Here is an 18,362-nt window from a genome sequence, read left to right as displayed (position 1 = left end):
AGCCAGTGAATTAATTGGTGCCTTTGACAAGGACAGCTATTACCCTATGTTGTTCTGACAGCTGGTTTTGATATTGGGAATTTGTCAACCTCCCCTTCATGGGAGCAGTGGGAGGACGGTTGAGTGAACCAGGAGAGGACGTTTCAGAATTTTCTCCCCACTCCCAGCAGCTGCAGACTGTCCTCCTCCTAAATGGAGCTGCTGACATTCTGAACCGGAACATCCCAACACATGTCAGACTTGCACGGCACAGTCTACACTAAATAGGGCTGACAAAATAAGAAAAAGACCCAGAAAAGTTGACCAAGTTAACACTAAACCGGTGCAGAAGAAAAAAAAAAACAGAGCAAGATAACCTTCTGACTTGCTGTGTGCTCCACAATGGCTCAGATGGGAAAGAATCTGTCTGCAATGCAGGGGACCCAGGTTCGATCCCTGGGTTAGGAAAATCTTTTGGAGAAGGGAATGGCAACCCATTCTAGTATTCTTGCCTGGAGAAGTCCATGGACAGAGGACCCTGGCGGGCTACAGCCCATGGGGTTGAAGAGTCGAACACAACTGAGTGATTAACACACACTTTCACAGAAGAAGTCACACCTTTCTCTGGAATTCTATAACCTGCCTGTAAGATGGGAAAAGTGGCCATTCTACCGCTTTCAAATACAATTCTCCAAGATAAGGCAGCTAGAAAGACTGGGATAGAAATTTTAACTCTTTGGAAGATAAGCAAAGTTAACCCAAGCCATTACCCATTCATTCCTCCCGGGTTTTTGCTGGGTGGAAAAGAAGAACCAAAGTGCTGATTTCACTGGGGCTCGCTAAGGCCAGGTGTTAATCGCGCTCTGCTACAGTCGTTTGGTGTAACTGCTCTCAGACATTAATGCTGACCATGTGAGTTAACAACTCAGTAGGTCTGCAATTGTCCGGGGTTGAGCAAGAAGTGCTGAGCAGTAAATGTAATCCACAATCCATAAAATTAAGCCTAGTGGAGAAATGCAGCTCAAGGACATTTAAAACGGTTAAGCAAGAGGAAAAGCAAAACTGATGTTCAGTTACATTTTCTGGGTGGCATGTTGGGCACATGGTGTGGAAGTGACCCCTTGAAAAGGTTAATGGCAAAGCAAATGCCTCCACCATTAGTGAGAAGCCGGGCCTTTCCCTTAGGATGTGATTAGGTCTTTGGGAAGCTTGTAGAAGGTGTTTCTAGAAACTGTCTGCTGTGGATTCCCTCTCGATGGCTGAACATGCCAGGCCATTAATCTCACTTCTGAGCCCTCAGTTCCTCTCCATAAAAAGGTTGCTGTGTTCTTTGTTTTCTGTTCTCATTACTCTGGCTTGTCTCACCCCTCTCTAAGATTTTACTGTGAAAGCAGTGCTGGGGCATCAGAAGGGGGCCATAGGTACTACAGACAGGAAGAAGCAGAGAGTCCAGGCATCAAAGTATATCTGAAAATTCATTAGCCTGGTGGAGAAATGCAGCTCAAGGCCTTCCAAGTTCAGGCCTACACTACAATGGTCATGCCAAGTGATTGTGAAACTTTTACTTAAATATCTCCACTGTCATGGAACTCACTATTCCCTGTAACTTCCCTCTTCACATTGGAAGGCTCTAAATATTAAAATATTTTTCTTAAATGACCTGACATCTGACCTCCTGCTTCTCCCACCATCAATTAAAGTTCTGGACATCTGGTACCCATGAAACAAACCATCTTTGTATTACAACACATTGAAAATAAATAAGTCAGCCAGGATGAGTCCAAGTCTTGTAAAACCTCAAGCTTATACAATTTCATAGGCCCTCTTGCTTAAAAATGATAGAAAATTATTAACTTAAAGTTAGGTACAAAACTAAATATTTTGAATAAGAAAATAAATCTCAAAAAATTACACATTGAAAACGCTGATAATAATCCAACCATCACAAAGCCACAAAAAGAACATGATAATCTTATTAACTGTCCAACCACTGCTGTGACTTTGTAATTTATAATAAGAAATATATATTTGGTCTACCTCCCCATTCCTGGCACAGAGTTCTAAACACCTCAGAACTGCCTAAGTGATGAGAACCATAAAGGTGTCTTTTATTATATTATGAGATGACTTTTGGAACACACCTAACGATGAGGACCGGTAGCCAAGAGAACCTACCACGTGATTAGAGGGTTGGAACTTTCAGTCCCATCTTCCTGCCTCTTGGGTCGGGTGAGGAGTTGGAAGTTGAATCAGTTGCCAATCACCAGTGATTTAATCTAAAAAACCAGTGTGACATAGAGAACAGACTTGTGGACCCAACGAGGTTGTTAATGGCAGAAACCAACCAATATTGCAAAGCAATTATCCTCCAATTAAAAAAAAAAAATTGCCTGTGTAATAAAGCCTCCACAAAACCCCCAAAAGACGGGGTTCTAAGAGCTTCCAGGTTTGTGAACAAGTGGAGATGTGGGGAGAATGTGCACTCTGAGAGGGATGGAAGCTCTGGGCTCTTCTCCAGGCCTTGCCCTGTGCATCTCTCCCCTCTGGCTGTTTCTGAGTTCCATCCTTTCATAATAGTCAGCAATCTAGAAAGTAAAATCTTTCTTTGAGTGCCATGAGCTGCTTAAGCAAATTAATCAAACCCAAGGATGAGGTTTTGGGAATCTCCAGTCTGCAGCCGGTGGATCTGAAGCCCAAGTGACTGCTTGGACGTGGCACTAGTGTCTGAAGTGGAATCGGGCAGGGGACAATCTTGTGGGACTGAGCCCTTAACCTGTGGGATCTGATGCTATCTCCAGGTAGACAGTGTCAGAATTGAGTTTAATTGTAGGGTACTCAGGTGATGTCTGAGAATTACTCAGAAAAACCCTGTCACACACTGAAACTGGGGTGCTTAGAGCCTTTACCTCTCTAATACATTTTTGCTCCTTGCATTTTTGGGGATCAGTATTCTGAATAACTCTTTATTTGACAACAATTTTGTAATATCACTTTCTAAAGATAAAGGTAATTAAGAGAAATAAAGAGGAGAAAATAATTCAATCTTTCCTCACATCAAAATTTGTCTTTCATTTTGAAAGACTAGGAAAGGATTTTTGCGGGGGGTGCTGCACTGGGTCTTTGTTGCTGCGTGGGCTTTCTCTGGTTGTGGTGAATGGGGGCTACTCTCTAGCAGCATGTGGACTTCTCATTGTCATTGCTTCTCTTGTGGAGCATGGTCTTTAGGTGAGACAGCTTCTGTAATTGCAGCTCTCAGGCTCCAGAGCACAGACTCAGTAGCTGTGGTACACAGGCTTAACTGCGTGGTGGCATGTGGGATCTTCCTGGATCAGGGATTGAACCTATGTCCCCTGCATTGGCAGACAGATTCTTTACCACTGGACCACCAAGGAAGTCCTAGGGCAGTTTTTTTTAGCTACACCACTTGAGATGGGTAACATCCGTGATGTTTGAAAATTGTTGTCAAATTTGGAAAAGCCTGCATAAGTTTCTTTTGTATGTGAGCTCTAAAATTTGGAAGAATTTTTCATGGACCAACTCTTGGCTCTTTCATACTTTGCTTCTCTACCTTACCTATAAACGTGTGATATCAGGCTTCCCCGGTGGCTCAGACAGTAAAGAATCTGCCTGAAATGCAGGAGACCCTGGATTCAATCCCTGGGTCAGGAAGATCCCCTGAAGAAGGGAATGGCTACCTACTCCAGTATTCTTGCCTGTAAAATCCCATGGAGAGAGGAGACTGGTGGGTTACAGTCCATAGGTCACAAAGAATAGGACACACCAGGTACTGTATGTATGAGAGTGCCATTCAGCCCCCGGCCTTGTATCTTCATGACACACTTGATGAGTGAGCCAGCATAAATTAGTGAAAGGGAGATTCTAAGAAGCCATTGTTACCCCAGTACAGCTAGTCATACTCAACTGTACTGTATATAGAAGTGAGAGATCATTTTACAGCATAAGCATATGTCAAATCATTGTATTATATACCTAATGTAATAACTATAACTAATGTAATGTTATATATCTGCTGCTGCTGCTGATGCTGCTGCTAAGTCACTTCAGTCGTGTCCAACTCTGTGCAACCCCATAGACGGCAGCCCACCAGGCTCCCCCGTCCCTGGGATTCTCCAGGCAAGAACACTGGAGTGGGCTGCCATTTCCTTCTCCAATGCATGAAAGGAAAAGTGAAACTGAAGTCACTCAGTCGTGTCCGACTCTTAGCGACCCCATGGACTGCAGCCTACCAGGCTCCTCCATCCATGGGATTTTCCAGGCAAGAGTACTGGAGTGGGGGTGCCATTGCCTTCTCCAATATCCCAATTCAAATTTTTTAAAATAAATAAATGAAAAGTAACACACAAAAAAGAAAGAAGTATGAACTACAAAAATATATCCCATCACACCCAGACTAAAGGTATCCTTACCTCAAGTTCTCCTTAGTTGGAGCTAAAGCTACCCATCGCTACTCTAACACCCTCCTAACAAAGGGGCATGGGAGAGGAGGGGAAGCCCACATGGAGACAGTGGCCTTAACCAATTATAGTTACAATATCTTACTTTTGCAGGTGTTATAAAAACTTGTGACCATGGGAACATATGATCACCTTCTCCCTGGATTTTAGGAGGGTCCTGTGCAAATGAGAGGCCCTGAATCTTAAACTTCTTCTTCTTAATCTTCTTTAACAGAAACCTGCCTCTGGGACTTCCCTGGTGGTCCAGTAGTTAAGATTCCATGCTCCCAATGCAGAGGGTCCAGGTTTGATCCCTGGTCAGGGAACTAAGATCTTGCAGGTCTCAACTAAGAGCCTGTATGCTGCAACTAAAGATTCTGTGTGCCTCAACTAAGACCTGGCATAGCAAAGTAAAGAAGAGCCTGCCTCAGCCCATGAGTCCTGAAAAGGAAATTACTCCCCTGGATTAAAGAGAGAGCGTCAATGAGCAGTGAGAATGGCAGAAAATCAGTGCCATCAGAGAGGAGCAGGAAGCAAGGCACTCATCCACCCTGGGGTGGCTGCGGCTTTGGACCTGGCACAAAGTGCCATGCATTTACTGGCAACTTGACAGCTCCTTGCTTTTTTGGGCTATGGTACTTTCTTCCAGTAAAAATCCAGGTACCCTCAAGGCATCCGCTCTGGAAAGAGAAAACTGGCATTTGTGTCTCATAAAGCCAGGTTCAGTGTCAGGATCAGCTTGACTTGGAGGGAAAGTTTGTGTGCCAGTGGTATGAAGGTTTCATTGAATATATAACTGATGAGCTTCCCATTTCTTGACTGTGGCGAGAGAAGGGAAGGACTATCTAGAAACTTGGCCTTGCATTTCGACCAAGAGATGACACGGTCCTTCTGCTTTTGTACTTGATGTACTTAGGGGACCATGCTGTTAGTTTGCTCGTTTGTTTTAAACAAAAGTATACTATCTTCCCACCTATGAGTTTCTCAAGGATAGGTTGTGTCATATACTTAAAAAAACTACTTTTGTATCCTTGGCATTTTATAACATACATTATACATAGCAGACATCAAACAATACTTCTCATTGAGACCCTTTTACATATATTTAGATTACTCAATAGAGTTTAACAATTGAAATGAAAATCCATTTGCATCTTTTTTCTCCTCTATACTTTCCCCTCTCTCTTTTTTCCTTTCTCTATCCTTTTCCTTTAATCTATCCTTCTGTCCTTTATCCTCTCATTTTCATTAAATTTGGAGCTTCAGGATCAGACAGAAACCATTTGAATCCTGGTTTTTGCCACTTACTGGCTGTGTGACTTTGGGAAAAAGACTTAGCTGCTCTGACCTCCAACTTTCGCATCTATCAAATAGGGCTAATCAGAGATCCTCTCAACATCATTGTGAGGAACTGATGAAATGACATGGTGAGTCTCAACCCTCTTAGAACAAATGCTGTAGGTCTATTGCAAATATTTTACAATGCTTCCTTTAATATCCTGAAATAAAATTCATAAATAGCATAACCCATATATATAAAAATCACTAAATGTTCATATGTAATATAAAGAATATATAAAAGGAAAGTAATTTATAATAAAATAATTTGTAAATGCTGAGGTACAACTATATTAGACCATACAACAAAGTGGTCCAACAATTGCACCTATATTTTTCTCCACATATGTGATAAATACAAATGCAGACCCACACAGGTATATTGTGCTAGCAACTCAAGTACCACAGAGAACAAAATAAAGTGCAGCCTTCTCTCAGTTTACTTAGTTGCATTTCTGGAAAGTTATATTCTTATTTATGTTTATAAAAAAACATAGTATGTAAATAAGATGAAGTCAGATTCTAGGTGCAGATCATTATAAACAGATTTTCACCAATGAGCCCTTTGAAAGTCATGTGGGAGGCAGGACAATTCCTCCTTCTCAGAACTGTGCCGGGCATGTCTAGCATGATGCATCTTTGGGCCCCACCTGAGCTGTTTTTCCCATCCCGAACAATCACTTCTCCAATATCCAGTGTCCATCAAGTCAGTTCAGTTCTGGCACTGATTATCCAGAGTTAATGCAGATTCCACAGATTCAGGGCTCAGACTGTCCCCACTTCAGATGCTAGCCACCATCTGAGTGATTAAGCTACCTACACTTCCACCCCCCTGACTACAGACTTGGAAGTCACCACCATCTCCCTACTCCAGATTTGATAAGTGAATGACTCACAGAATTCAGGATAATGCTGTACATACTATTACTGATTTATTATAGAGGATGCAACTTAGAAACAGCCAAATGGAAGAGATGCATATGGCAAGGCATGGAACTGTGGAAGGTGCTGAGATTCCATGCCCTTCCTGGGCATACCCCTCTTTTATTAATAAAATGAATTCACTAATGTATTCACTAACTCAGAAGTTTTCCAAATCCCATTGTTTAGGGTGTTTTTGGAGGTTTTATTACATAGATACCATTAATTTAATCATTGGCCATTGATGACTGACCTCAACCTCCAGCCCTCTTCCTTCCACAGAGGTGGGACGAAAGTTCCACTTCTTAACTTTCAGTGGGGCTGAAAGATCCAACCCTCTAATGATGGCTGGCCTTTCTAGCAACCACCCCTTTGTTGTTCAGTTGCTAAGTCGTGTCTGACTCTTTGCAGCCCCATGAACTGCAGCATGTCAGGCTTCCCTGTCTTTCACTATCTCCCAGAGTTTGCTCAAACTCATGTCCATTGAGTCAGTGATGCCATCCAACCACCCTGTATCCTGAAACTTTCCAGGACTCCATATCTTTCCCCAAACTCCCTAAGAATCATCTCACTAGAATACAAAGGACACTCATCACTAAGGAAATCCCCAAAGCTTTAGGGACCCTGTGCCAGGAAACCTGAACAAAGAACAAATATTTATGTTTTTATTATACCACACCACCCCATAAATGTCAGCAGTATTCTTCAACCATCATGATGATAAAAAGTGGCTCCAGAAATTTTCCAAATCCCACTGGGAGTGGTATCCTCTTGACTGCTGCTGCTAAGTTGCTTCAGTCGTGTCCGACTCTGTGCGACCCCATGGACAGCAGTCCACCAGGCTCCTCTGTCCACGGGATTCTCCAGGCGAGAATACTGGAGTGGGCTGCCATTTCCTTCTCCATCCTCTTGACTAAGACTAAGAACCACTGAAATACTATATCTGTAAGTAGCTCGGCTAGTGCCTGGATTATAGTGCAGGTACAATCAAAGTTATTTGCTTTTCATTTGTCACTTCCACTCTTTTTTTTTTTTTCCTTCCACCAGTTCCATGTACCCTGAAGCACTGAGGAATTGCAAAAGGATAGAACAACTATATCCAAATCATCCCCTTTGGGGATAAGACCATGAGACAAACAAATATCATTTAACTAGAAAAAAATCTATTGCCATCTATGGAGCCCTTGAACTTCTTTTCGGTCCGGCTAGACATCTGTACTCTATAAAGACACACATCTGCCTAATTAACTTATTGGTAGATGTGAACTTCATCATGTTCAAATAATTTTGGGGCAGTTGCCAAAGGATTAGGGGACCCATCTTTGCTGTGTTTGCTTTGAACGATATTGAAAACAAAGGTGACATCAGACTTCCTTATGGGCATCTGTTTCACTTCACAGGGACACTGAAAACGAATTACTTGCGGAGGGAAAGCACATTTGGCAAGAGGAATTCCAGCGAGTACCTTCATGGTACTGATGATAACCAGTGTCAGCTGAAGATTCCCAGTTCTACAGTGTATGTGTCCTTCGGGAATGACCACAAAACTTTGAACTGGGGGCTGAGGGCAAGAAAGGGCTTTGGAGAGATAAGGTGATAATAAATTGGGTTCATTAGAATTCTTTCTGGAATTTATTTTGATGTTCTTATCTGCCAGCTCAGTGCGCCTTATGGATGTTAACTCTTCATTCTCATAATGTTTCTCTGAATTCATTTTGAACAGAGACATGATAGTATTTCAGAAGATAAAGTATTTCAGAAAGCCAAGAAGAGAAAAATTTTGATGAATGTACAGGTGAATTGGTTAAAATTTCTCAGGCTCTTCACTCTTATAGAAGTGGTGGAGTTTCAATGAGATAACCTTGAGAATAAAATGTCAGATACATGTCTTGAAATGATATTAAACTGTCAGTTAGAATTAGATGTATTATATGTGTAATAATAAAAAATATCTCCAAGCATTGAAACAAGCATTTCAAATCCTCATGATGATATATGGTAAGTTTCACCATCCCGTTTTACATATGAGGAAAGCTAGACTTTGAGAAGCTTAATACTTTGCCAAAAATCTCATAGCTAAAAAGATAAAAGTGAACTAGTTGAGAAGAGAATCCACCTGACTACAGGGCCCTTGAGTTTTCTACTTTCTTACGCTCAGGTTTAAAATATCCTAGAGTAAGTTCTTACTTTTCTTTGCACTGCAGTAGTATCTAAGTCTTTCAGGTATGGCATAGGCAGCACATTTTAAAATATCTAATAAAATATAGAAGTTAAAAAAGGTTTGATAAGTGTGATAAAATTAAATTAAAATTTTACGGGGTAAGAAACACCTATTTAAAAAGCTAAAAAAAAAATTTAAAAAGGGGGGACAAACCTACCAGCTGGGAAAAAATATTTGCAACATATACCACAAAGGGCGAATCAACTTACTATATAAAGATTGTTAGTAATTAAGTGATAAAGGACTAAAAACATTACAGAAAAATGTAAAAAAGACAGACAATTCACAAAAAAACTATAAATGGCTCTTAAAAATATGTTCAAACCCACTAACCTTTATTAGAGAAATGAAAATTAAACTAACACTCAACTTACTTACTTTTTCTCATCTATCAGATTGAGGGAAATTAATCAGCAGAAAACACATTCTGTTGGCAAGTATATGGAGTAACAAGCATTCTCATACACTTGCTGATGAGAATGCAAACTGGTACAACCTTTCTTGAGGATAATTTTGCAATGACTAACAAAACAAGTGGGCTTCCCAGGTGGCTCAGTGGTAAAGAATCTTCCTGCCAATGCAGGAGACATGGGTTCGATCCCTGGGTTGGGAAGACTTCCTGCAGGAGGAAATGGCAACCAACTCCAGTATTCTTGCTTGGGAAAGCCCATATGGACAGAGGAGCTTGGTGGGCTACAGTTCATGGGGTTGCTAAAAAGTTGGACACGTCTTAATGACTAAACAACAATAAAAAAACAAGTACATATGTACTTAGTTTTGACCCAGAAATTTTACTTGGAATCTATTCTGAAGATATGTCCAATAATATGTCAATACACATGTGAGACGTTACTAATTTCAGTATTGATTATAACTGCAAAATAGTAGTGAGAACTTAGATGCTCATACATAGGGGAGTGGTTGAATAAACTATGACAGAATACATTGTACTCTGTACCATACAGTACTCAACAGAATACTATGTAACTATTTTTTAAAAAGCTGGAGTGATTTCCAAGATATGCTGTTAAACATAAAAAAGCAATGTATAAGGTGTATTTATAGCATGTTACCCTTCATGTAAGAAAGGAGATAGAGGAAAATATACAGGTATCTTCTCATTTGTGCAAAAGAAATACAGAAAAGATAAACTGGAAACTAATAGAACTTGTTACTAAGAGGTGGTGGTTGGGAGTAGGATGGGAAGATAGGAATGGGTGGGGGTAGCAAGGATGAGGGAAGAGTGACACCTCCCTGAGTCTCTTTTTAAGTATGTAGCTCTGAGTCAGGTACATTTAGTGAATCATTGAAATAAATTTTAAAAAGTAGATCAACTTGTATGTCAGGAGATTTCCCAGGGGAGTACAAATGATAAAAATGAACTTAACTGTATGACAGATTAATAATAAATATACAGTTATCCCTCCAGATCCAAGAGTTCTGCATCCATGGATATAATCAACCGGAGATCATGTACTAACTTGACTGTCCGTAGTTGGTTGAATCTGCAGTTCAGAATCCAAGGTTCTGGATGAATAAGTTCAGTGTGGGATTCTGGGATGGATCCTGAAACAGAAGAACTGGTGAAATTCAAATGAATATTCCATCAGTGCTTTCAGTCACTGCACTGTGATTTTATAAGATGTCAATACAAGGTGAAGCTGGGTAAAGAATGTATGACAGGGAGCGGGGCTAAGATGGCGGAGGAATGGGACGGGGAGACCACTCTCTCCTCCACAAATTTATAGAAAGAGCATCTGAACGCAGAGCAAACTTCACAAAACTACTTCTGAACGCTGGCAGAGGACGTCAGGCATCCAGAAAGACAGCGCATTATCTTCGAAAGCAGGTAGGAGAAATTATAAAAGATAAAAAGAGAGACTAAAGAGTTAGGGATGGAGACCCATCCCGGGGAGGGAGTCGTAAAAGAGGAGAAATTTCCAAGCACCAGGAAACTCTCTCACCGGCGGGTTTGGGGGAAGATTTCGAATCTCGGAGGGCAACATAACTGGGAGAAAAAATAAATAAAACCCACAGATTACGTGCCTAAAGGCAACTCCCAGCAAAGAACCCCAGACGCTCGCAGCCACCACCAGCAAGTGGGGGCTGAACGGAGAGGAGCGGGCGGCACTGCTTAGGGTAAGGACTGGGCCCGAACGCCCTGAGGGCAATCTGGGGAGCTAACGTGAGATAGTAACCTAAACTGTGGGACAGCCAGAGAGAGAGAACTATCCCGTGAAAAGCCCAACTCTAAGGCACTGCCGGCCCGCTCACAGAACAAAGGACTGAGCGATACCAGAAGAGAGCTAGCCGGCTGCAGACCGCCCCATCCCCCGCCGGACACAGCGGGCAGGCGGGGCCCGCCAGAGCCGGAAAGGGGCAAACTCGGCCCCAGAGAGGGCACCCCCTACCAAACTGCAAACAGGCTCCCAGTTTCTAAGCAAAGACTGCCTGAGATCCCGGAGGGTCGACAGCCGCCGGGAGGGTCGCAGCCAGAGACCAGCTCCCCAGAACCGACACAAAGCACACCGGAGCCAGTCGCGCCTGTAAACAGAGGCGGGGACCAGGGAGGTGATAAGCCGCACCGCCCCAACAGGGGAGAGTGCGTTCGCCAAACTCCTGGCCGCCTGAGCAGCTCCGACGACCGGGAACGGCACAAACCTCGGGCGCAACCGAGTCTGCGCCTTTGTGGAGTACCCGGGAACCTGAACCTGAGCGGCTTAGACCCGGGAAGCGCACGCATCTCAGGGCCCACTCTCCGGCTGAGTAACCTGAAGCCTGAGCAGGGTAGACGGGGAAAGCACACATGCCGTGAGCGGGGGCGAACCCAGTGCGGCCGAGACACTGCGAGCTCTCCACACACACGCCAGGTTTGCAGTGTTCCTCCCTCCCCACAGCACGACTGAATAAGCGAACCTAAAGAGACCACCTCCGCCCCTTTGTGGCAGGGCAGAAATTAGATACTGAAGAGACCTCCAAACAGAAGCCAAATAAACAGGGAAGCGCGTTGGAAGTGACAGGCCAACAGATTAAAATCCCTGTAGTTAACACCGACTGCATTGAAAGGGGCCTATAGATCTTGAAAAGTATAAGCAGGAACAAGGATCTATCTGAAACTGAACAGACCCCACACTGCTCACAACAGCTCCAGAGAAAGTCTGGGATATATATTTTTACTATTATCATTTTTTTTTTAATTTTTTTTTAAATTTTTTTCTTCTTCTTTCTTTTTTCTTTAAGTCCTCTATTACACCTTTAACTTTCATTTTCATAACCCACTATTACCTTGCAAAAAAAAAAAAACCCTATTTTTAAAGCAAACTGCATACATATGTCTTATACCTTTTGTGTTTTCTTTTTTTATTGTTTTTTCCCTGTTTTACTTTTTTTACTGTTTCTTTTTTTACTGTTTTACTGTTTTCTTTCTTTTTACACTGTTTCCTTTTCTTCTTTTTTTATATTGTATGTTTTATAAGAGTCTAACCTCTACTCTAGATTTTTAATCTTTGTTTTACATATTTGATATCAATTTTGTACATTTAAGAACCCAGTTTTTAGGACCCATTTTTACCCAGGAGTGTGATTACTGGCTTGATTATTCTCTCCCCCTATTGACGCTCTTTCTTCTTCCCCAGGGAACCTCTATCTCCCACCCTCCTCCTTCTCTTCTCAACCCAATTCTGTGAATCTCTGAGGGTGTTCTGGGTACCGGAGAACACTTCAGGAACAGGATACTGCCCAGATCTCTCTCTCCCCTCTTGATTCCCCCCTTTCTACTCATGCTCACCTCTATTACCTTCCTCCCCCCTCTCTGTGTATCTCTGTGAATCGCTCTGAGGGTTCCAGACAGTGGAGAGCACAGAGGGAAGTGCTTACTGGCTAGACTGCTCTCTCCACGTTTGAGTCCCCCTCTTCCCCTCCTGGTCACCTCAACTCCCCCCCCACCTCATCACTCCATGTAACTCAGTGCACCTTTCTGGGTATCCCTCACTGTGGAGAATCTTTTCACCATTAACCTAAAAGTTTTATTATTGATGCTGTATGGATGGAGAAGTCTTGAGGCTACTGCAAGAATAAGACTGAAAGCCAGGGGAAACATTAATTAATACGAGATCATCCAATAGCCTCCACATATACACTGAAACCAAGCTCCACCCAAGAGCCAATAAGTTCCAGAACAAGACATACCACGCAAATTCTCCAGCAACGCAGGAACATAGCCCTGAGCATCAATATATAGGCTGCCCAGAGGCACACCAAATCCATAGATATCTCAAAACTCAATACTGGACACTCCATTGCACTCTAGAGAGAAGAAATCCAGCTCCACTCACCAGAACACCGACACAAGCTCCCCCAACCAGGAAGCCTTGACAAGCTACCCGTCCAACCCCACCCACAGTGAGGAACCTCCACAATAAAGAGGAACTTCAAACTACCAGAATACAGAAAGGCCACGCCTAACACAGCAATCTAAACAAGATGAAAAGGCAGAGAAATACTCAGCAAGTAAATGAAAATGAGAAATGCCCACCAAACCAAACAAAAGAGGAGGAGATAGGGAATCTATCTGAAAAAGAATTTAGAATAATGATAATAAAAATGATCCAAAATCTTGAAAGCAAAATGGAGTTACAGATAAATAGCCTGGAGACAAGGATTGAGAAGATGCAAGAAATGTTTATCAAGGACCTAGAAGAAATAAAAAAGAGTCAATATATAATGAATAATGAAATAAAGGAGATAAAAGACACTCTGGAGGGAACCAACAGTAGAATAACTGAGGCAGAAGATAGGATAAGTGAGGTAGAAGATAGAATGATGGAAATAAACGAAGCAGAGAGGAAAAAATAAAAAAGAATCAAAAGAAATGAGGAAAACCTCAGGGACCTCTGGGACAATATGAAATGCCCCAACATTCGAATCATAGGAGTCCTAGAAGAAGAAGATAAAAGGAAAGGCCATGAAAAAATACTCGAGGAGATAATAGTTGAAAATTTCCCTAAAATGAGGAAGGAAATAGTCACAGAAGTCCAAGAAACCCAGAGAGTCCCAAACAGAATAAACCCAAGGTGAAACACCCCAAGACACATATTAATCAAATTAACAAAGATCAAACACAAAGAACAAATATTGAAAGCAGCAAGGGAAAAACAACAAATAACACACAAGGGGATCCCCATAAGGATAACAGCTGATCTTTCAATAGAAACTCTTCAGGCTAGAAGGAATGGCAGGACATACTTAAAGTAATGAAAGAGAATAATCTACAACCCAGATTACTGTACCCAGCAAGGATCTCATTCAGATATGAAGGAGAATTCAAAAGCTTTACAGACAAGCAAGAGCTGAGGGAATTCAGCACCACCAAACCAGCTCTCCAACAAATGCTAAAGGATCTTCTCTAAACAGGAAACACAGAAAGGATGTTTCAACACGAACTCAAAACAACAAAGTAAATGGCAACGGGATCATACTTATCAATAATTACCTTAAATGTAAATGGGTTGAATGCCCCAACCAAAAGACAAAGGCTGGCTGAATGGATACAAAAACAAGACCCCTCTATATGCTGTCTACAAGAGACCCACCTCAAAACTAGGGACACATACAGACTGAAAGTGAAGGGATGGAAAAACATATTTCATGCAAATGGAGACCAAAAGAAAGCAGGAGTCGCAATACTCATTTCAGATAAAATAGACTTTAAAATAAAGGCTGTGAAAAGGGACAAAGAAGGACACTACATAATGATCAAAGGATCAATCCAAGAAGAAGATGTAACAATTATAAATATATATGCACCCAACATAGGAGCACCACAATATATAAGGCAAATACTAACAAGTATGAAAGGGGAAATTAACAATAACACAATAATAGTGGGAGACTTTAATACTCCACTCACACATATGGATAGATCAACTAAACAGAAAACTAACAAGGAAACACAAACTTTAAATGATACAATAGACAAATTAGATTTAATTGATATTTACAAGACTTTCCACCCCAAAACAATCAATTTCACCTTTTTCTCAAGTGCACACGGAACTTTCTCCAGGATAGATCACATCCTGGGCCATAAATCTAGCCTTGGTAAATTCCAAAAAATTGAAATCATCCCAGCCATCTTCTCTGACCACAATGCAGTAAGATTAGACCTCAATTACAGGAAAAAAAACTATTAAAAATTCCAACATATGGAGGCTAAACAACACGCTTCTGAATAACCAACAAATCACAGAAGAAATCAAAAAAGAAATCAAATTATGCATAGAAACAAATGAAAATGAAAACACAACAACCCAAAACCTATGGGACACTGTAAAAGCAATGCTAAGGGGAAGGTTCATAGCAATACAGGCGTACCTCAAGAAACAAGAAAAAAATCAAATAAATAAACTAACTCTACACCTAAAGCAACTAGAGAAGGAAGAAATGAAGAACCCCAGGGTCAGTAGAAGGAAAGAAACCTTAAAAATTAGGGTAGAAATAAATGCAAAGAAGACAAAAGAGACCATAGCAAAAATCAACAAAACTAAAAGCTAGTTTTTCGAGAAGATAAACAAAATTGACAAGCCATTAGCCAGACTCATCAAGAAACAAAGGGAGAAGAATCAGATCAACAAAATTAGAAATGAAAATGGAGAGATCACAACAGACTCCACAGAAATACAAAGGATCATAAGAGACTACTACCAACAGCTATATGCCAATAAAATGGACAACTTGGAAGAAATGGACAAATTCTTAGAAAAGTATAACTTTCCAAAACTGAACCAGGAAGAAATAGAAGATCTTAACAGACCCATCACAAGCACGGAAATCGAAACTGTAATCAGAAATCTTCCAGCAAACAAAAGCCCAGGACCGGACAGCTTCACAGTGGAATTCTACCAAAAATTTAGAGAAGAGCTAACACCTATCCTACTCAAACTCTTCCAGAAAATTGCAGAAGATGGTAAACTTCCAAACTCATTCTATGAGGCCACCATCACCCTAATTCCAAAACCAGACAAAGATGCCACAAAAAAATAAAACTACAGGCCAATATCACTGATGAACATAGATGCAAAAATCCTTAATAAAATTCTAGCAAACAGAATCCAACATCATATTAAAAAGATCAAACATCATGACCAAGTGGGCTTTATCCCACGAATGCAAGGTTTCTTTAACATCTGCAAATCAATCAATGTAATACACCACATTAACAAATTTAAAGATAAAAACCATATGATTGTCTCAATAGATGCAGAAAAAGCCTTTGACAAAATTCAACATCCATTTATGATAAAAACCCTCCAGAAAGCAGGAATAGAAGGAACATACCTCAACATAATAAAAGCTATATATGACAAACCCACAGCAAACATTATCCTCAATGGTGAAAAATTGAAAGCATTTCCCCTAAAGTCAGGAACAAGGCAAGGATGCCCACTTTCACCACTACTATTCAACATAGTTTTGGAAGTTTTGGCCACAGCAATCAGAGCGGAAAAAGAAATAAAAGGAATACAGATAGGAAAAGAAGAAGTAAAACTCTCACTGTTTGCAGATGACATGATCCTCTACATAGAAAACCCTAAAGATTCTACCAGAAAATTACTAGAGCTAATCAATGAATATAGTAATGTTGCAGGATATAAAATTAACACAGAGAAATCCCTTGCATTCCTATACTCCAATAATGAGAAAACAGAAAGAGAAATTAAGGAAACAATACCATTCACCATTGCAACAAAAAGAATAAAATACTTAGGAATATATCTACCCAAAGAAACAAAAGACTTATATATAGAAAACTATAAAACACTGATGAAAGAAATCAAAGAGGACACAAACAGATGAAGAAATATACTGTGTTCATGGATTGGAAGAATTAATATAGTGAAAATGAGTATCCTACCCAAAGCAATCTATAGATTCAATGCAATCCCTATCAAGCTACCAATGGTATTTTTCACAGAACTAGAACAAATCATTTCACAATTTGTATGGAAATATAAGAAACCTCGAATAGCCAAAGCAATCTTGAGAAAGAAGAATGGAACTGGAGGAATCAACCTGCCTGACTTCAGGCTCTACTACAAAGCCACAGTCATCAAGACAGTATGCTACTGGCACAAAGATAGAAATGTAGATCAATGGAATAAAATAGAAAGCCCAGAGATAAACCCACGCACCTATGGACACCTTATCTTCAACAAAGGAGGCAAGAATATACAATGGAGAAAAGACAATCTCTTTAACAAGTGGTGCTGGGAAAACTGGTCAACCACTTGTAAAAGAATGAAACTAGAACACTTCCTAACACCATACACAAACATAAACTCAAAATGGATTAAAGATCTAAACGTAAGACCAGAAACTATAAAACTCCTAGAGGAAAACATAGGCAAAACACTCTCCGACATAAATCACAGCAGGATCCTCCATGACCCACCTCCCAGAATATTGGAAATAAAAGCAAAAATAAACAAATGGGACCTAATTAAAATTAAAAGCTTTTGCACAACAAAGGAAACTATAAGCAAGGTGAAAAGAGAGCCTTCAGAATGGGAGAAAATAATAGCAAATGAAGCAACAGAAAAACAATTAACCTCAAAAATATACAAGCAACTCCTGCAGCTGAATTCCAGAAAAATAAACGACCCAGTCAAAAAATGGGCCAAAGAACTAAACAGACATTTCTCCAAAGAAGACATACAGATGGCTAACAAACACATGAAAAGATGCTCAACATTACTCATTATTAGAGAAATGCAAATCAAAACCACAATGAGGTACCATTTCACACCAGTCAGAATGGCTGCTATCCAAAAGTCTACAAGCAATAAATGCTGGAGAGGGTGTGGAGAAAAGGGAACCCTCTTACACTGTTGGTGGGAATGCGAACTAGTACAGCCACTATGGAGAACAGTGTGGAGATTCCTTAAAAACTGGGAATAGAACTGCCATATGATCCAGCAATCCCACTGCTGGGCATACACACCGAGGAAACCAGAATTGAAAGAGATGCGTGTACCCCAATGTTCATCGCAGCACTGTTTACAATAGCCAGGACATGGAAGCAACCTAGATGTCCATCAGCAGACGAATGGATAAGGAAGCTGTGGTACATATACATAATGGAATATTACTCAGCCATTAAAAAAAATACATTTGAATCGGTTCTATTGAGATGGATGAAACTGGAGCCCATTATACAGAGTGAAGTAAGCCAGAAAGAAAAACACCAATACAGTATACTAATGCATATATATGGAATTTGAAAGATGGTAACGATAACCCTATATGCGAGACAGAATAAGAGACACAGATGCATAGAACAGTCTTATGGACTCTGAGGGAGAAGGTGAGGGTGGGACGTTCTGGGAGAATAGCATTGAAACATGTATATTATCATATGTGAAACAGAACACCATTCCATGTTCGATGCATGA

Source organism: Giraffa tippelskirchi, chromosome 11, assembly GCF_054371585.1.
Source record: "Giraffa tippelskirchi isolate mGirTip1 chromosome 11, T2T-mGirTip1v1.2.pri, whole genome shotgun sequence".
Classification (NCBI taxonomy): Eukaryota; Metazoa; Chordata; class Mammalia; order Artiodactyla; family Giraffidae; genus Giraffa; species Giraffa tippelskirchi.
The sequence above is the reverse complement of the archived record's forward strand: the minus strand, read 5'-3'. Positions refer to the sequence as shown.